This window comes from Schistocerca piceifrons, unplaced genomic scaffold (genome assembly GCF_021461385.2).
Source record: "Schistocerca piceifrons isolate TAMUIC-IGC-003096 unplaced genomic scaffold, iqSchPice1.1 HiC_scaffold_1757, whole genome shotgun sequence".
Taxonomy (NCBI): Eukaryota; Metazoa; Arthropoda; class Insecta; order Orthoptera; family Acrididae; genus Schistocerca; species Schistocerca piceifrons.
The window spans coordinates 765,008-786,813 of NW_025727631.1; positions in this window are offsets into that span (position 1 = coordinate 765,008).

Sequence of the window (21,806 nt, forward strand, 5' to 3'; positions counted from 1 at the left end):
AAGAAGAGTCAGTCTTCTTGTACTTAAGTCGGCATTGTCCCTCTTGTATTTAATTCCGATGCAATTTCTGTGTTTCATCGTCAATAACAAGGTCAGAGGGATACAGTAAACCTGAAGTGACGCATCGGAATCTATAACTAGTGTCACAGGAAAGGTTCAAATCATAGCCAGTAGGAAGTGTCGGTCTTCATGTACATAAGTCGGCATTGTGCCTTTTGTATTTAATTCCGATGCAATTTCTGTGTTTCATCGTCAATAAGAAGGTCAGAGGGACACAGTAAACCTGAAGGGAAGCATCACTATCTATAACTAGTCTCATAGGAATAGTAGGAATCATAGTCAGTAAGAAGAGTCAGTGTTCTTGTACTTAACTCGGCATTGTCCCTCTTGTATTTAATTCCGATGCAATTCCTGTGTTTCATCGTCAATAACAAGGTCAGAGGGATACAGTAAACCTGAAGTGACGCATCGAAATCTATAACTAGTGTCACAGGAATGGTTCAAATCATAGTCAGTAGGAAGTGTCGTTCTTCATGTACTTAAGTCGGCATTGTGCCTTTTGTATTTAATTCCGATGCGATTTCTGTGTTTCATCGTCAATAAGAAGGTCAGAGTCATACAGTAAACCTGAAGGGAAGCATCGCAATCTATAACTAGTCTCACAGGAATGGTTCAAAACATAGTCAGTAAAAGGAGTCACTCTTCTTGTACTTAAGTCGGCATTGTGCCTTTTCCATTTAATTCCGATGCAATTTCTGTGCTTCATCGTCAATAAGATGGTCCGAGGGATACAGTAAACCTGGAGTGAAGCGTCGGAATCTATAACTAGTGTCACAGGAATGGTTCAGAACATAGACAGTAAGATGAGTCAGTCTTCTTGTACTTAAGTCTTCATTGTGACTTTTGCATTTAATTCCGATGCAATTTCTGTGTTTCATCGTCAATAAGAAGGTCCGAGGGAATCAGTTAACCTCAAGTGACTCATCGGAAACTATAACTAGTGTCACAGGAATGGTTCAAATCATAGTCAGTAGGAAGTGTCGGTCTTCATGTACTTAAGTCGGCATTGTGCCTTTTATATTTAATTCCGATGCAATTTCTGCGTTTCATCGTCAATAAGAAGGTCCAAGCGATACAGTAAACCTCAAGTGAAGCATCGGAATCTATGACTAGTGTCACAGGAATGGTTCAAACCATAGTCAGTAGGAAGTGTCGGTCTTCATGTACTTAAGTCCTCATTGTGCCTTTTGTATTTAATTCCGATGCAATTTCTGTGTTTCATCGTCAATAAGAAGGTCCAAGGGAAACAGTAAACCTGGAGTGAAGCGTCGGAATCTATAACTAGTGTCACAGGAATGGTTAAAACATAGACAGTAAGAAGAATCAGTCTTCCTTGTACTTAAATCGACATTGTTCCCTTGGTATTAAATTCCGATGCAATTTCTGTGTTTCATCGTCAATAAGAAGGTCCAAGGAATACAGTAAACCTCGAGTGAAGCATCGGAATCTATAACTAGTGTCACAGGAACGGTTCAAACATAGTCAGTAGGAAGAGTTGGTCTTCATGTACTTAATTCGGCATTGTGCCTTTTGTGTATAATTCCGATGCAATTTCTGTGTTTTATCGTCAATAAGAAGGTCCAAGGGATACAGTAAACCTGAAGTGAAGCATCGTAATCTATAACTAGTGACACAGGAATGGTTCAAACATAGACATTAGGAAGAGTCAGTCTTCTTGTACTTAAGTCGGCACTGTGCCTTTTGTATTTAATTCCGATGCAATTTCTGTGTTTCATTGCAAATAAGACGGTCCAAGGGATACAGTAAACCTGAAGTGAAGCATAGGAATCGATAACTAGTGTCACAGGAATTGTTCAAAACAAAGTAAGTAAGAAGAGTCTGTCATCTTATCCTTAAGTCTGCATTGTGCCTCTTGTATGATATTCCGATGCAATTTCTGTGTTTCATTGTCAATAAGATGGTCCATGGGATATAGTAAGCCTGGAGTGTAGCATCGGAACCTATAACTAGTGTCACAAAAATGGTTCAAATCATAGACAGTAAGAAGTGTCAGTCTTCGTGTACTTAAGTCGGAATTTGGCCTTTTCTATTTAATTCCGATGCAATTTCTGTGCTTCATCGTCAATAAGAAGGTCCAAGGGATACAGTACACCTGAGGTGAAGCATCGGAATTTATAACTAGTGTCACAGGAATGGTTCAAAACATAGACAGTAAGAAGAGACAGTCTTCTTGTACTTAAGTTGGCATTGTGCCTTTTCTATTTTATCCCGATGCAATTTCTGTGTTTCATCGTCAATAACAAGGTCCAAGGGATACAGTAAACCTCAGATGAAGCATCGGAATCTATAGCTAGTGTCACAGGAATCGTTCTAAACATAGTCAGTAAGAAGAGTCAGTCTTCTAGTACTTAAGTCGGCATTGTGACTTTTCTATTTAATTCCGATGCAATTTCTGTGTTACGTCGTGAACAACAAGGTCCAAGGGATACAGTAAACCTCAAGTGAAGCATCGGAATCTATAACTAGTGTCACAGGAATGGTTCAAGACTTAGGAAGTAAGACGAGTCAGTCTTCTTGTACTCAAGTCGACATTGTGCCTTTTGTATTTAATTCCGATGCAATTTCTGTGTTTCATCGTCAAAAAGTAGGTCATAGGGGTACAGTAAACCTGAAGTGAAGCATCGGAATCTATAAGTAGTGTCACAGGAATGGTTCTAAGCTTAGTCAGTAAGAGGAGTCAATCTTTTTGTACTTAAGTTGGCAGTGTGCCTATTGTGTTAATTCCGATGCGATTTCTGTATTTCATCGTCAATAAGAAGGTCCAAGGGATACAGTAAACCTGAAGTGAAGCATCGGAATCTATAAGTAGTGTCACAGGAATGGTTCTAAGCTTAGTCAGTAAGAGGAGTCAATCTTTTTGTACTTAAGTTGGCAGTGTGCCTCTTGTATTTAATTCCGATGCTATTTCTGTGTTTCATCGTCAATAAGAAGGTGCATGGGATATAGTAAGCCTGAAGTGAAGCATCGGAATCTATAACTAGTGTCACAGGAATGGTTCAAATCATAGACAGTAAGAAGTGTCAGTCTTCGTGTACTTAAGTCGGAATTTTGCCTTTTCTATTTAATTCCGATGCAATTTCTGTGTTTCATCGTCAATAAGAAGGTCCAAGGGATACAGTAAACCTGAGGTGAAGCATCGGAATCTATAACTAGTGTCACAGGAATGGTTCAAAACATAGACAATAAGAAGAGTCAGTCTTCTTGTACTTAAGTCGGTATTGTGCCTTTTCTATTTAATTCCGATGCAATTTCTGTGTTTCATCGTCAATAACAAGGTCCAAGGGATACAGTATACCTGGAGTGTAGCATCTTAATCTTTAACTAGTGCCACTGGAATGGTTCAAAACATAGACAGTATGAAGAGTCAGTCTTCTTGTATTTAAGTCGGCATTGTGACTTTTGTATTTAATTCCGATGCAATTTCTGTGTTACGTCGTCAATAACAAGGTCCAAGGGATACAGTAAACCTCAAGTGAAGCATCGGAATCTATAACTAGTGTCACAGGAATGGTTCAAGACATAGGAAATAAGACGAGTCAGTCTTCTTGTACTTAAGTCGACATTGTGCATTTTCTATTTAATACCGATGCAATTTCTGTGTTTCATCGTCAATAGGAAAGTCCAAGGTATACAGTAAACTTGAAATGAAGCATCAGAATCTATAACTCGTGTCACTGGAATTGTTCAAAATATAGAGAGTAAGAAGAGTCAGTCTTCTTGAACTTATGTCGGCATTGTGCAATTTGTATTTAACTCCGATGCAATTTCTGTGTTTCATCGTCAATAAGAACGTCAGAGGGATACAGTAAACCTGAAGTGAAGGATCGGAACCTATAACTAGTGTCACAGGAATGGTTCAGATCATAGACAGTAAGATGAGTCAGTCCTCTTGTACTTATGTCGGCATTGTGCCTTTTGTTTTTAATTCCGATGCAATTTCTGTGCTTCATCGTCAATAAGAAGGTCCAAGGGATACAGTAAACCTCAAGTGAAGCATCGGAATCTATAACTAGTCTCTCAGGAATGGTTCAAATCATAGTCAGTAAGAAGAGTCAGTCTTCTTGTACTTAAGTCGACATTGTGCCTCTTGTATTTAATTCCGATGCAATTTCTGTGTTTCATCGTCAATAAGAAGGTCAGAGGGATACAGTAAACCTGAAGTGACGCATCGGAATCCATAACTAGTGTCACAGGAGTGGTTCAAATCATAGTCAGTAGGAAGTGTCGGTCTTCATGTACGTAAGTCGGCATTGTGCCTTTTGTATTTAATTCCGATACAATTTCTGTGTTTCATCGTCAATAAGAAGGTCAGAGGGATAGAGTAAACCTGAAGTGAAGCATCGGAATCTATGACTAGTCTCACAGGAATGTTTCAAAACATAGTCAGTAAAAGGAGTCAGTCTTCTTGTACTTAAGTCGGCATTGTGCCTTTTGTATTTCATTCCCAGGCAATTTCTGTGTTTCATCGTCAATAAGAAGGTCCAAGGGATACAGTAAACCTCAAGTGAAGCATCGGAACCTATAACTAGTGTCACAGGAATGGTTCAAATCATAGTCAGTTGGAAGTGTCGGTCTTCATGTACTTAAGTCGGCATTGTGGCTTTTGTATTTAATTCAGATGCAATTTCTGTGTTTCATCGTCAATAAGAAGGTCAGAGGGATAAAGTAAACCTGAAGGGATGCATCGCAATCTATTACCAGTCTCACAGGAATGGTTCAAATCATAGTCAGTAAAAAGAGTCAGTCTTCTTGTAATTATGTCAGCATTGTGCCTCTTGTATTTAATTCCGATGCAATTTCTGTGTTTCACCGTCAATAAGAAGGTCAGAGGGATACAGTAAACCTGAAGTGACGCATCGGAATCTATAACTAGTGTCACAGGAATGGTTCAAATCATAGTCAGTTGGTAGTGTCGGTCTTCATGTACTTAAGTCGGCGTTGTGCCTTTTGTATTTAATTCCGATGCAATTTCTGTGTTTCATCGTCAATAAAAAGGTCCAACGGATACAGTAAACCTGAAGGGAAGCATCGCAATCTATAACTAGTCTCTCAGGAATGGTTCAAAATAGTCAGTAAAAGGAGTCAGTCTTCTTGTACTTAAGTCGGCATTGTGCCTTTTGTATTTAATTCCTAGGCAATTTCTGTGTTTCATCGTCAATAAGAAGGTCCAAGGGATACTGTTAACCTGAAGTGAAGCATCGGAATCTATAACTAGTGTCACAGGAATGGTTCAAAACATAGACAGTAGGAGGAGTCAGTCTTCTTGTACTTAAGTCGGCATTGTGCCTTTTCTATTTAATCCCGATGCAATTTCTATGTTTCATCGTCAAAAAATAGGTCAGAGGGGTACAGTAAAGCTGAAGTGAAGCATCGGACTCTATAACTAGTGTCACAGGAATGGTTCAGAACATAGACAGTAAGATGAGTCAGTCTTCTTGTACTTAAGTCGGCATTGTGCCTTTTGTATTTAATTCCGATGCAATTTCTGTGTTTCATCGTCAATAAGAAGGTCCAAGGGATACAGTAAACCTCAAGTGAAGCATGGGATTCTATAACTAGTGTCACAGGAATGGTTCAAAACATAGTCAGTAGGAAGAGTCGGTCTTCATGTACTTAAGCCGGCATTGTGCCTTTTGTATTTAATTCCGATGCAATTTTTGTGCTTCATCGTCAATAAGAAGGTCCAAGGGATACAGTAAACCTGGAGTGAAGCGTCGGAATCTATAACTAGTGACACAGGAATGGTTCAAAACATAGACATTAGGAAGAGTCAGTCTTCTTGTACTTAAGTCGGCACTGTGCCTTTTGTATTTAATTCCGATGCAATTTCTGTCTTTCATTGCAAATAAGACGGTCCAAGGGATACAGTAAACCTGGAGTGTAGCATCGGAATCTATAACTAGTGTCACTGGAATGGTTCAAAACATAGACAGTAAGAAGAGTCAGTCTTCTTGTACTTAAGTTGGCATTGTGCAATCTGTATTAAATTCCGATGCAATTTCTGTGTTTCACCGTCAATAAGAAGATCAGAGGGATACAGTAATTCTGAAGTGAAGCATCGGAATCTATAGCTAGTGTCACAGGAATGGTTCAAAGAATAGTCAGTAAGAAGAGTCAGTCTTCTTGTCCTTAAGTCTTCATTGTGACTTTTGTATTTAATTCCGATGCAATTTCTGTGTTACATCGTCAATAACAAGGTCCTAGGGATACAGTAAACCTCAAGTGAAGCATCGGAATCTATTACTAGTGTCACAGGAATGGTTCAAGACATAGGAAGCAAGACGAGTCAGTCTTCTTGTACTTAAGTTGACATTGTGCCTTTTCTATATAATTCCGATGCAATTTCTGTGTTTCATCGTCAATAAGATGGTCAGAGGGATACAGTAAACCTAAAGTGAAGCATCGGATTCCAAAACTAGGGTCACAGGAATGGTTCAAAACATAGACAGTAGGGAGAGTCAGTCTTCTTGTACTTAAGCCGGCATTGTGCCTTTTGTATTTAATTCCGATGCAATTTCTGTGTTTCATCGTCAATAAGAAGGTCCAAGGTATACAGTAAACCTGAAATGAAGCATCAGAATCTATAACTCGTGTCACTGGAATGGTTCAAAATATAGACAGTAAGAAGAGTCAGTCTTCTTGTACTTAAGTCGGCATTGTGCCTTTTGTATTTAATTCCGATGCAATTTCTGTGATTCATCGTCAATAAGAAATCCCAAGGGATACAGTAAACCTGAAGTGAAGCATCGGACTCTATAACTAGTGTCACAGAAGTGGTTCAAACATAGACAGTAGAGGAGTCAGTCTTCTTGTAGTTAAGTCGGCATTGTGCATTTTGTATTTAATTGCGATGCAATTTCAGTGTTTCATCGTCAATAAGAAGGTCCAAGGGAAACAGTAAACCTGAAGTGAAGCATCAGAATCTATAACTAGTGTCACAGGAATCGTTCAAAACATGGTCAGTAAGAAGAGATTGTCTTCGTGTTCTTAAGTCGGCATTGTGCCTTTTGTATTTAATTCCGATGCAATTTCTGTGTTTCATCGTCAATAAGAAGGTCAGAGGGATACAGTAAACCTTAAGTGAAGCATCGGATTCCAAAACTAGTGTCACAGGAATGGTTCAAACATAGACACTAGGAAGAGTCAGTCTTCCTGTACTTAAGCCGGCATTGTGCCTTTTGTATTTAATTCCTATACAATTTCTGTGTTTCATCGTCAATAAGAAGGTCCAAGGGATACAGTAAACCTGAAGGGAAGCATCGGACTCTATAACTAGTGTCACAGAAATGGTTCAAAGCTTAGACAGTAGAGGAGTCCGTCTTCTTGTACGTAAGTCAGCATTGTGCCTTTTGTATTTAATTCCAAAGCAATTTCTGTGTTTCATCGTCAATAAGAAGGTCCAAGGTATACAGTAAACCTGAAGTGAAGCATCGGAATCTATAACTAGTGTCACAGGAACGGTTCAAACATAGTCAGTAGGAAGAGTTGGTCTTCATGTACTTAATTCGGCATTGTGCCTTTTGTATATAATTCCGATGCAATTTCTGTGTTTTATCGTCAATAAGAAGGTCCAAGGGATACAGTAAACCTGAAGTGAAGCATCGTAATCTATAACTAGTGACACAGGAATGGTTCAAAACATAGACTTTAGGAAGAGTCAGTCTTCTTGTACTTAAGTCGGCACTGTGCCTTTTGTATTTAATTCCGATGCAATTTCTGTGTTTCATTGCAAATAAGACGGTGCAAGGGATACAGTAAACCTGAAGTGAAGCATAGGAATCTATAACTAGTGTCACAGGAATGGTTCAAAACAAAGTAAGTAAGAAGAGTCTGTCTTCTTATCCTTAAGTCTGCATTGTGCCTCTTGTATGATATTCCGATGCAATTTCTGTGTTTCATTGTCAATAAGATGGTCCATGGGATATAGTAAGCCTGGAGTGTAGCATCGGAACCTATAACTAGTGTCACAAAAATGGTTCAAATCATAGACCGTAAGAAGTGTCAGTCTTCGTGTACTTAAGTTGGCATTGTGCCTTTTCTATTTTATCCCGATGCAATTTCTGTGTTTCATCGTCAAAACGTAGGTCATAGGGGTACAGTAAACCTGAAGTGAAGCATCGGAATCTATAAGTAGTGTCACAGGAATGGTTCAAAGCTTAGTCAGTAAGAGGAGTCAATCTTTTTGTACTTAAGTTGGCAGTGTGCCTATTGTGTTAATTCCGATGCGATTTCTGTATTTCATCGTCAATAAGAAGGTCCAAGGGATACAGTAAACCTGAAGTGAAGCATCGGAATCTATAACTAGTGTCACAGGAATGGTTCAGAACATAGACAGTAAGATGAGTCAGTCTTCTTGTACTCAAGTCGGCATTGTGCCTTTTGTATTTAATTCCGATGCAATTTCTGTGCTTCATCGTCAATAAGAAGGTCCGAGGGATACAGTAAACCTGGAGTGAAGCGTCGGAATCTATAACTAGTGTCACAGGAATGGTTCAGAACATAGACAGTAAGATGAGGCAGTCTTCTTGTACTTAAGTCGGCATTGTGCCTTTTGCATTTAATTCCGATGCAATTTCTGTGTTTCATCGTCAATACGAAGCTCCAAGGGATACAGTAAACCTCAAATGAAGCATCGGAATCTATAACTAGTGTCACAGGAATGGTTCAAATCATAGCCAGTAGGAAGTGTCGGTCTTCATGTACTAAAGTCGGCAATGTGCCTTTTGTATTTAATTCCGATGCAATTTCTGTCTTTCATCGTCAATAAGTAGGTCCAAGGGAAACAGTAAACCTGGAGTGAAGCGTCGGAATCTATAACTAGTGTCACAGGAATGGTTGAAACATAGACAGTAAGAAGAGTCAGTCTTCCTTGTACTTAAATCGGCATTGTGCCTTTAGTATTAAATTCCGATGCAATTTCTGTAATTCATCGTCAACAAGAAGGTCCAAGGGATACAGTAAACCTGAAGTGAGGCATCGTAATCTATAACTAGTGACACAGGAATGGTTTAAAACATAGACATCAGGAAGAGTAAGTTTCTTGTACTTAAGTCGGCACTGTGCCTTTTGTATTTAATTCCGATGCAATTTCTGTGTTTCATTGCAAATAAGACGGTCCAAGGGATACAGTAAACCTGAAGTGAAGCATCGGAATCTATAACTAGTGTCACAGGAATGGTTCATAACAAAGTAAGTAAGAAGAGTCAGTCTTCTTATCCTTAAGTCTGCATTGTGCCTCTTGTATTTAATTCCGATGCAATTTCTGTGTTTCATCGTCAATAAGAAGGTGCATGGGATATAGTAAGCCTGGAGTGAAGCATCGGAATCTATAACTAGTGTCACAGGAATGGTTCAAATCATAGACAGTAAGAAGTGTCAGTCTTCGTGTACTTAAGTCGGAATTTTGCCTTTTCTATTTAATTCCGATGCAATTTCTGTGTTTCATCGTCAATAAGAAGGTCCAAGGGATACAGTAAACCTGAGGTGAAGCATCGGAATCTATAACTAGTGTCACAGGAATGGTTCAAAACATAGACAATAAGAAGAGTCAGTCTTCTTGTACTTAAGTCGGTATTGTTCCTTTTCTATTTAATTCCGATGCAATTTCTGTGTTTCATCGTCAATAACAAGGTCCAAGGGATACAGTATACCTGGAGTGTAGCATCTTAATCTTTAACTAGTGCCACTGGAATGGTTCAAAACATAGACAGTATGAAGAGTCAGTCTTCTTGTACTTAAGTCGGCATTGTGACTTTTGTATTCAATTCCGATGCAATTTCTGTGTTACGTCGTCAATAACAAGGTCCAAGGGATACAGTAAACCTCATGTGAAGCATCGGAATCTACAACTAGTGTCACAGGAATGGTTCAAGACATAGGAAGTAAGACGAGTCAGTCTTCTTGTACTTAAGTCGACATTGTGCATTTTCTATTTCATTCCGATGGAATTTCTGTGTTTCATCGTCAATAGGAAAGTCCAAGGTATACAGTAAACTTGAAATGAAGCATCAGAATCTATAACTCGTGTCACTGGAATTGTTCAAAATATAGAGAGTAAGAAGAGTCAGTCTTCTTGAACTTATGTCGGCATTGTGCAATTTGTATTTAACTCCGATGCAATTTCTGTGTTTCATCGTCAATAAGAACGTCAGAGGGATACAGTAAACCTGAAGTGAAGGATCGGAATCTATAACTAGTGTCACAGGAATGGTTCAAAACAAAGTCAGTAAGAGGAGTCAGTCTTTTTGTACTTAAGTCGGCAGTGTTCCTATTGTGTTAATTCCGATGCGATTTCTGTATTTCATCGTCAATAAGAAGGTCCAAGGGATACAGTAAACCTCAAGTGAAGCATCGGAATCTATAACTAGTGTCACAGGAATGGTTCAGATCATAGACAGTAAGATGAGTCAGTCTTCTTGTACTTATGTCGGCATTGTGCCTTTTGTATTTAATTCCGATGCAATTTCTGTGCTTCATCGTCAATAAGAAGGTCCAAGGGATACAGTAAACCTCAAGTGAAGCATGGGAATCTATAACTAGTCTCACAGGAATGGTTCAAATCATAGTCAGTAAGAAGAGTCAGTCTTCTTGTACTTAAGTCGGCATTGTGCCTCTTGTATTTAATTCCGATGCAATTTCTGTGTTTCATCGTCAATAAGAAGGTCAGAGGGATACAGTAAACCTGAAGTGACGCATCGGAATCCATAACTAGTGTCACAGGAGTGGTTCAAATCATAGTCAGTAGGAAGTGTCGGTCTTCATGTACGTAAGTCGGCATTGTGCCTTTTGTATTTAATTCCGATACAATTTCTGTGTTTCATCGTCAATAAGAAGGTCAGAGGGATAGAGTAAACCTGAAGTGAAGCATCGGAATCTATGACTAGTCTCACAGGAATGTTTCAAAACATAGTCAGTAAAAGGAGTCAGTCTTCTTGTACTTAAGTCGGCATTGTGCCTTTTGTATTTCATTCCCAGGCAATTTCTGTGTTTCATCGTCAATAAGAAGGTCCAAGGGATACAGTAAACCTCAAGTGAAGCATCGGAACCTATAACTAGTGTCACAGGAATGGTTCAAATCATAGTCAGTTGGAAGTGTCGGTCTTCATGTACTTAAGTCGGCATTGTGGCTTTTGTATTTAATTCAGATGCAATTTGTGTGTTTCATCGTCAATAAGAAGGTCAGAGGGATAAAGTAAACCTGAAGGGATGCATCGCAATCTATTACCAGTCTCACAGGAATAGTTCAAATCATAGTCAGTAAAAAGAGTCAGTCTTCTTGTAATTATGTCGGCATTGTGACTCTTGTATTTAATTCCGATGCAATTTCTGTGTTTCACCGTTAATAAGAAGGTCAGAGGGATACAGTAAACCTGAAGTGACGCATCGGAATCTATAACTAGTGGCACAGGAATGGTTCAAATCATAGTCAGTAGGTAGTGTGGGTCTTCATGTACTTAAGTCGGCATTGTGCCTTTTGTATTTAATTCCGATGCAATTTCTGTGTTTCATCGTCAATAAGAAGGTCAGAGGGATACAGTAAACCTGAAGGGAAGCATCGCAATCTATAACTAGTCTCTCAGGAATGGTTCAAAACATAGTCAGTAAAAGGAGTCAGTCTTCTTGTACTTAAGTCGGCATTGTGCCTTTTGTATTTAATTCCTAGGCAATTTCTGTGTTTCATCGTCAATAAGAAGGTCCAAGGGATACTGTAAACCTGAAGTGAAGCATCGGAATCTATAACTAGTGTCACAGGAATGGTTCAAAACATAGACAGTAGGAGGAGTCAGTCTCCTTGTACTTAAGTCGGCATTGTGCCATTTCTATTTATTTCCGATGCAATTTCTATGTTTCATCGTCAAAAAGTAGGTCAGAGGGGTACAGTAAAGCTGAAGTGAAGCATCGGACTCTATAACTAGTGTCACTGGAATGGTTCAAAACATAGACAGTAAGAAGAGTCAGTCTTCTTGTACTTAAGTTGGCATTGTGCAATCTGTATTAAATTCCGATGCAATTTCTGTGTTTCACCGTCAATAAGAAGATCAGAGGGATACAGTAAACCTGAAGTGAAGCATCGGAATCTATAGCTAGTGTCACAGGAATGGTTCAAAGCATAGTCAGTAAGAAGAGTCAGTCTTCTTGTCCTTAAGTCGGCATTGTGACTTTTGTATTTAATTCCGATGCAATTTCTGTGTTACGTCGTCAATAACAAGGTCCTAGGGATACAGTAAACCTCAAGTGAAGCATCGGAATCTATTACTAGTGTCACAGGAATGGTTCAAGACATAGGAAGCAAGACGAGTCAGTCTTCTTGTACTTAAGTTGACATTGTGCCTTTTCTATTTAATTCCGATGCAATTTCTGTGTTTCATCGTCAATAAGAAGGTCAGAGGGATACAGTAAACCTAAAGTGAAGCATCGGATTCCAAAACTAGGGTCACAGGAATGGTTCAAAACATAGACAGTAGGGAGAGTCAGTCTTCTTGTACTTAAGCCGGCATTGTGCCTTTTGTATTCAATTCCGATGCAATTTCTGTGTTTCATCGTCAATAAGAAGGTCCAAGGTATACAGTAAACCTGAAATGAAGCATCAGAATCTATATCTCGTGTCACTGGAATGGTTCAAATTTTGACAGTAAGAAGAGTCAGTCTTCTTGTACTTAAGTCGGCATTGTGCCGTTTGTATTTAATTCCGATGCAATTTCTGTGATTCATCGTCAATAAGAAATCCCAAGGGATACAGTAAACCTGAAGTGAAGCATCGGACTCTATAACTAGTGTCACAGAAGTGGTTCAAACATAGACAGTAGAGGAGTCAGTCTTCTTGTAGTTAAGTCGGCATTGTGCATTTTGTATTTAATTGCGATGCAATTTCAGTGTTTCATCGTCAATAAGAAGGTCCAAGGGAAACAGTAAACCTGAAGTGAAGCATCGGAATCTATAACTAGTGTCACAGGAATGGTGCAAAACGTGGTCAGTAAGAAGAGATTGTCTTCGTGTTCTTAAGTCGGCATTGTGCCTTTTGTATTTAATTCCGATGCAATTTCTGTGTTTTATCGTCAATAAGAAGGTCCAAGGGATACAGTAAACCTGAAGTGAAGCATCGTAATCTATAACTAGTGACACAGGAATGGTTCAAAACATAGACATTAGGTAGAGTCAGTCTTCTTGTACTTAAGTCGGCACTGTGCCTTTTGTATTTAATTCCGATGCAATTTCTATGTTTCATTGCAAATAAGACGGTCCAAGGGATAAAGTAAACCTGAAGTGAAGCATAGGAATCTATAACTAGTGTCACAGGAATGGTTCAAAACAAAGTAAGTAAGAAGAGTCTGTCTTCTTATCCTTAAGTCTGCATTGTGCATCTTGTATGATATTCCGATGCAATTTCTGTGTTTCATTGTCAATAAGATGGTCCATGGGATATAGTAAGCCTGGAGTGTAGCATCGGAACCTATAACTAGTGTCACAAAAATGGTTCAAATCATAGACAGTAAGAAGTGTCAGTCTTCGTGTACTTAAGTCGGAATTTGGCCTTTTCTATTTAATTCCGATGCAATTTCTGTGCTTCATCGTCAATAAGAAGGTCCAAGGGATACAGTACACCTGAGGTGAAGCATCGGAATTTATAACTAGTGTCACAGGAATGGTTCAAAACATAGACAGTAAGAAGAGACAGTCTTCTTGTACTTAAGTTGGCATTGTGCCTTTTCTATTTTACCCCGATGCAATTTCTGTGTTTCATCGTCAATAATAAGGTCCAAGGGATACAGTAAACCTGGAGTGTAGCATCGGAATCTATAACTAGTGTCACTGAAATGGTTCAAAACATAGACAGTAAGAAGAGTCAGTCTTCTTGTACTTAAGTCGGCTTTGTGCAATTTGTATTTAATTCCGACGCAATTTCTGTGTTTCATCGTCAATAAGAAGGTCAGAGGGATACAGTAAACCTGAGATGAAGCATCGGAATCTATAGCTAGTGTCACAGGAATCGTTCTAATCATAGTCAGTAAGAAGAGTCAGTCTTCTTGTACTTAAGTCGGCATTGTGATTTTTCTATTTAATTCCGATGCAATTTCTGTGTTACGTCGTGAACAACAAGGTCCAAGGGATACAGTAAACCTCAAGTGAAGCATCGGAATCTATAACTAGTGTCACAGGAATGGTTCAAGACATAGGAAGTAAGACGAGTCAGTCTTCTTGTACTCAAGTCGACATTGTGTCTTTTCTATTTAATTCCGATGCAATTTCTGTGTTTCATCGTCAATAAAAAGGTCAGAGGGATACGGTAAACCAGAAGGGAAGCATCGCAATCTATAACTAGTCTCACAGGAATTGTTCAAAAGATAGTCAGTAAAAGGAGTCAGTCTTCTTGTACTCAAGTCGGCATTGTTGCCTTTTGTATTTAATTCCGAGGCAATTTCTGTGTTTCATCGTCAATAAGAAGGTCCAAGGGATACAGTAAACCTGAAGTGAAGCATCGGAATCTATAACTAGTGTCACAGGAATGGTTCAAAACATAGACAGTAGGAAGAGTCAGTCTTCTTGTACTTAAGTCGGCATTGTGCCTCTTCTATTTAATTCCGATGCAATTTCTGTGTTTCATCGTCAAAAAGTAGGTCATAGGGGTACAGTAAACCTGAAGTGAAGCATCGGAATCTATAAGTAGTGTCACAGGAATGGTTCAAAGCTTAGTCAGTAAGAGGAGTCAATCTTTTTGTACTTAAGTTGGCAGTGTGCCTATTGTGTTAATTCCGATGCGATTTCTGTATTTCATCGTCAATAAGAAGGTCCAAGGGATACAGTAAACCTGAAGTGAAGCATCGGAATCTATAACTAGTGTCACAGGAATGGTTCAGAACATAGACAGTAAGATGAGTCAGTCTTCTTGTACTCAAGTCGGCATTGTGCCTTTTGTATTTAATTCCGATGCAATTTCTGTGTTTCATCGTCAATAAGAAGGTCCAAGGCCTACAGTAAACCTCAAGTGAAGCATCGGAATCTAGAACTAGTGTCACAGGAATGGTTCAAAACATAGTCAGTCGGAAGAGTAGGTCGTCATGTACTTAAGTCGGCATTGTGCCTTTTGTATTTAATTCCGATGCAATTTCTGTGCTTCATCGTCTATAAGAAGGTCCGAGGGATACAGTAAACCTGGAGTGAAGCGTCGGAATCTATAACTAGTGTCACAGGAATGGTTCAGAACATAGACAGTAGGATGAGGCAGTCTTCTTGTACTTAAGTCGGCATTGTGCCTTTTGCATTTAATTCCGATGCAATTTCTGTGTTTCATCGTCAATACGAAGCTCCAAGGGATACAGTAAACCTCAAATGTAGCATCGGAATCTATAACTAGTGTCACAGGAATGGTTCAAATCATAGCCAGTAGGAAGTGTCGGTCTTCATGTACTAAAGTCGGCAATGTGCCTTTTGTATTTAATTCCGATGCAATTTCTGTGTTTCATCGTCAATAAGTAGGTCCAAGGGAAACAGTAAACCTGGAGTGAAGCGTCGGAATCTATAACTAGTGTCACAGGAATGGTTAAAACATAGACAGTAAGAAGAGTCAGTCTTCCTTGTACTTAAATCGGCATTGTGCCTTTAGTATTAAATTCCGATGCAATTTCTGTATTTCATCGTCAACAAGAAGGTCCAAGGGATACAGTAAACCTGAAGTGAGGCATCGTAATCTATAACTAGTAGCACAGGAATGGTTCAAAACATAGACATCAGGAAGAGTAAGTTTCTTGTACTTAAGTCGGCACTGTGCCTTTTGTATTTAATTCCGATGCAATTTCTGTGTTTCATTGCAAATAAGACGGTCCAAGGGATACAGTAAACCTGAAGTGAAGCATCGGAATCTATAACTAGTGTCACAGGAATGGTTCAAATCATAGACAGTAAGAAGTGTCAGTCTTCGTGTACTTAAGTCGGAATTTTGCCTTTTCTATTTAATTCCGATGCAATTTCTGTGTTTCATCGTCAATATGAAGGTCCAAGGGATACAGTAAACCTGAGGTGAAGCATCGGAATCTATAACTAGTGTCACAGGAATGGTTCAAAGCATAGACAATAAGAAGAGTCAGTCTTCTTGTACTTAAGTCGGTATTGTGCCTTTTCTATTTAATTCCGATGCAATTTCTGTGTTTCATCGTCAATAACAAGGTCCAAGGGATACAGTATACCTGGAGTGTAGCATCTTAATCTTTAACTAGTGCCACTGGAATGTTTCAAATCATAGACAGTAAGAAGTGTCAGTCTTCGTGTACTTAAGTCGGAATTTTGCCTTTTCTATTTAATTCCGATGCAATTTCTGTGTTTCATCGTCGATAACAAGGTCCAAGGGATACAGTAAACCTCAAGTGAAGCATCGGAATCTATAATTAGTGTCACAGGAATGGTTCAAGACATAGGAAGTAAGACGAGTCAGTCTTCTTGTACTTAAGTCGACATTGTGCATTTTCTATTTAATTCCGATGCAATTTCTGTGTTTCATCGTCAATAGGAAAGTCCAAGGTATACAGTAAACTTGAAATGAAGCATCAGAATCTATAACTCGTGTCACTGGAATTGTTCAAAATATAGAGAGTAAGAAGAGTCAGTCTTCTTGAAATTATGTCGGCATTGTGCAATTTGTATTTAACTCCGATGCAATTTCTGTGTTTCATCGTCAATTAGAACGTCAGAGGGATACAGTAAACCTGAAGTGAAGGATCGGAATCTATAACTAGTGTCACAGGAATGGTTCAAAACAAAGTCAGTAAGAGAAGTCAGTCTTTTTGTACTTAAGTCGGCAGTGTTCCTATTGTGTTAATTCCGATGCGATTTCTGTATTTCATCGTCAATAAGAAGGTCCAAGGGATACAGTAAACCTGAAGTGAAGCATCGGAATCTATAACTAGTGTCACAGGAATGGTTCAGATCATAGACAGTAAGATGAGCCAGTCTTCTTGTACTTATGTCGGCATTGTGCCTTTTGTATTTAATTCCGATGCAATTTCTGTGCTTCATCGTCAATACGAAGGTCCAAGGGATACAGTAAACCTGAAGTGACGCATCGGAAGCCATAACTAGTGTCACAGGAATGGTTCAAATCATAGTCAGTAGGAAGTGTCGGTCTTCATGTACGTAAGTCGGCATTGTGCTTTTGTATTTAATTCCGATACAATTTCTGTGTTTCATCGTCAATAAGAAGGTCAGAGGGATAGAGTAAACCTGAAGTGAAGCATCGGAATCTATGACTAGTCTCACAGGAATGTTTCAAAACATAGTCAGTAAAAGGAGTCAGTCTTCTTGTACTTAAGTCGGCATTGTGCCTTTTGTATTTCATTCCCAGGCAATTTCTGTGTTTCATCGTCAATAAGAAGGTCCAAGGGATACAGTAAACCTCAAGTGAAGCATCGGAACCTATAACTAGTGTCACAGGAATGGTTCAAATCATAGTCAGTTGGAAGTGTCGGTCTTCATGTACCTAAGTCGGCATTGTGGCTTTTGTATTTAATTCAGATGCAATTTCTGTGTTTCATCGTCAATAAGAAGGTCAGAGGGATAAAGTAAACCTGAAGGGATGCATCGCAATCTATTACCAGTCTCACAGGAATGGTTCAAATCATAGTCAGTAAAAAGAGTCAGTCTTCTTGTAATTATGTCGGCATTGTGCCTCTTGTATTTAATTCCGATGCAATTTCTGTGTTTCAAAGTATAAGAAGGTCAGAGGGATACAGTAAACCTGAAGTGACGCATCGGAATCTATAACTAGTGTCACAGGAATGGTTCAAATCATAGTCAGTAGGTAGTGTCGGTCTTCATGTACTTAAGTCGGCATTGTGCCTTTTGTATTTAATTCCGATGCAATTTCTGTGTTTCATCGTCAATAAGAAGGTCAGAGGGATACAGTAAACCTGAAGGGAAGCATCGCAATCTATAACTAGTCTCTCAGGAATGGTTCAAAACATAGTCAGTAAAAGGAGTCAGTCTTCTTGTACTTAAGTCGGCATTGTGCCTTTTGTATTTAATTCCTAGGCAATTTCTGTGTTTCATCGTCAATAAGAAGGTCCAAGGGATACTGTAAACCTGAAGTGAAGCATCGGAATCTATAACTAGTGTCACAGGAATGGTTCAAAACATAGACAGTAGGAGGAGTCAGTCTTCTTGTACTTAAGTCGGCATTGTGCCTTTTCTATTTAGTTCCGATGCAATTTCTATGTTTCATCGTCAAAAAGTAGGTCAGAGGGGTACAGTAAAGCTGAAGTGAAGCATCGGACTCTATAACTAGTGTCACAGGAATGGTTCAGAACATAGACAGCAAGATGAGTCAGTCTTCTTGTACTTAAGTCGGCATTGTGCCTTTTGTATTTGATTCCGATGCAATTTCTGTGTTTCATCGTCAATAAGAAGGTCCAAGGGATACAGTAAACCTCAAGTGAAGCATGGGATTCTATAACTAGTGTCACAGGAATGGTTCAAAACATAGTCAGTAGGAAGAGTCGGTCTTCATGTACTTAAGCCGGCATTGTGCCTTTTGTATTTAATTCCGATGCAATTTTTGTGCTTCATCGTCAATAAGAAGGTCCAAGGGATACAGTAAACCTGGAGTGAAGCGTCGGAATCTATAACTAGTGACACAGGAATGGTTCAAAGCATAGACATTAGGAAGAGTCAGTCTTCTTGTACTTAAGTCGGCACTGTGCCTTTTGTATTTAATTCCGATGCAATTTCTGTCTTTCATTGCAAATAAGACGGTCCAAGGGATACAGTAAACCTGGAGTGTAGCATCGGAATCTATAACTAGTGTCACTGGAATGGTTCAAAACATAGACAGTAAGAAGAGTCAGTCTTCTTGTACTTAAGTTGGCATTGTGCAATCTGTATTAAATTCCGATGCAATTTCTGTGTTTCACCGTCAATAAGAAGATCAGAGGGATACAGTAAACCTGAAGTGAAGCATCGGAATCTATAGCTAGTGTCACAGGAATGGTTCAAAGAATAGTCAGTAAGAAGAGTCAGTCTTCTTGTCCTTAAGTCGGCATTGTGACTTTTGTATTTAATTCCGATGCAATTTCTGTGTTACGTCGTCAATAACAAGGTCCTAGGGATACAGTAAACCTCAAGTGAAGCATCGGAATCTATTACTAGTGTCACAGGAATGATTCAAGACATAGGAAGCAAGACGAGTCAGTCTTCTCGTACTTAAGTTGACATTGTGCCTTTTCTATTTAATTCCGATGCAATTTCTGTGTTTCATCGTCAATAAGAAGGTCAGAGGGATACAGTAAACCTAAAGTGAAGCATCGGATTCCAAAACTAGGGTCACAGGAATGGTTCAAAACATAGACAGTAGGGAGAGTCAGTCTTCTTGTACTTAAGCCGGCATTGTGCCTTTTGTATTTAATTCCGATGCAATTTCTGTGATTCATCGTCAATAAGAAATCCCAAGGGATACAGTAAACCTGAAGTGAAGCATCGGACTCTATAACTAGTGTCACAGATGTGGTTCAAACATAGACAGTAGAGGAGTCAGTCTTCTTGTAGTTAAGTCGGCATTGTGCATTTTGTATTTAATTGCGATGCAATTTCAGTGTTTCATCGTCAATAAGAAGGTCCAAGGGAAACAGTAAACCTGAAGTGAAGCATCGGAATCTATAACTAGTGTCACAGGAATGGTTCAAAACATGGTCAGTAAGAAGAGATTGTCTTCGTGTTCTTAAGTCGGCATTGTGCCTTTTGTATTTAATTCCGATGCAATTTCTGTGTTTCATCGTCAATAAGAAGGTCAGAGGGATACAGTAACCCTTAAGTGAAGCATCGGATTCCAAAACTAGTGTCACAGGAATGGTTCAAACATAGACACTAGGAAGAGTCAGTCTTCCTGTACTTAAGCCGGCATTGTGCCTTTTGTATTTAATTCCGATACAATTTCTGTGTTTCATCGTCAATAAGAAGGTCCAAGGGATACAGTAAACCTGAAGTGAAGCATCGGACTCTATAACTAGTGTCACAGAAATATTTCGAAGCTTAGACAGTAGAGGAGTCCGTCTTCTTGTACGTAAGTCAGCATTGTGCCTTTTGTATTTAATTCCGAAGCAATTTCTGTGTTTCATCGTCAATAAGAAGGTCCAAGGTATACAGTAAACCTAAAGTGAAGCATGGGAATCTATAACTAGTGGCACTGGAATTGTTCAAAATATAGAAAGTAAGAAGAGTCAGTCTTTTTGTACTTAAGTCGGCATTGTGCCTTTTGTGTTTAATTCCGATGCAATTTCTGTGAATCATCGTCAATAAGAAAGTCCAAGGGATACAGTAAACCTGAAGTGAATCATCGGATTCTATAACTAGTGTCACAGAAATGGTTCAAAACATAGACAGTAGAAGAATCAGTCGTCTTGTACTTAAGTCGGCATTGTGCCTATTGTATTTAATTCCGATTCAATTTCTGTGTTTCATCGTCAGTAAGAAGGTCCAAGGGAAACAGTAAAACTAAAGTGAAGCATCGGAATCTATAACTAGTGTCACAGGAATGGTTCAAAACATAGTCAGTAAGAAGGGTCTGTCTTCTTGTCCTTAAGTCGGCATTGTGCCTTTTGTATGTAACACCGATGCAATATCTGTGTTTCATCGGCAATAAGGTCAGAGGGATAAACTAAACCTGAAGTGAAGCATCGGAATCTATAACTATTGTCACAGGAATGGTTCAAATCATAGACAGTAGGAAGAGGCAGTCTTCTTGTACTTAAGTCGGCATTGTGCCTTTTGTATTTAATTCCGATGCAATTTATGTGTTTCATCGTCAATAAGAAGGTCATAGGGATACAGTAAACCTGAAGTGAAGCATCGGAATCCAAAACTAGTGTCACAGGAATAGTTCAAAACATAGACAGTAGGAAGGGTCAGTCTTCTTGTACTTAAGTCGGCATTGTGCCTTTTGTATTTAACTCCGATGCAATTTCTGTGTTTCATCGTCAATAAGAAGGTCTAAGGTATACAGTTAACCTGAAGTGAAGCATCGGAATCTATAACTAGTGTCACAGATATGGTTCAAAACATAGTCAGTAAGAAGAGTCAGTCTTTTTGTACTTAAGTCGGCATTGTGCCTTTTCTATTTATTTCCGATGCAATTTCTGTGTTTCATCGTCAATAACAAGGTCCAAGGGATACAGTAAACCTGGAGTGAAGCATCGGAATCTATAACTAGTGTCACAGGAAAGGTTCAAAACATCGACAGTAAGAAGAGTCAGTCTTCTTGTACTTAAGTTGACATTGTGCATTTTCTATTTAATTCCGATGTAATTTCTGTGTTTCATCGGCAATAAGAAGGTCCAAAGGATACAGTAAACCTGGAGTGTAGCATCGGAATCTATAACTAGTGTCACAGGAATGGTTCAAATCATAGACAGTAAGAAGAATCAGTCTTCGTGTACTTAAGTCGGCATTGTGCCTTTTGTATTTAATTCCGATGCAATTTCTGTGTTTCATTGTCAATAAGAAGGTCCAAGGATTCAGTAAACCTGAAGTGAAGCATCGGAATCTATAACTAGTGTCACAGGAATGGTTCAAAACATAGTCATTAAGAAGAGTCAGTCTTCTTGTAATTAAGTCGGCATTGTGCATTTTGTATTTAATTCCGATGCAATTTCCGTGTTTCATCGTCAATAAGAAGGTCCAAGGCATACAGTAACCCTGGAGTGAAGCATCGGAATCTATAACTAGTGTCAATGGAATGGTTCAAAACA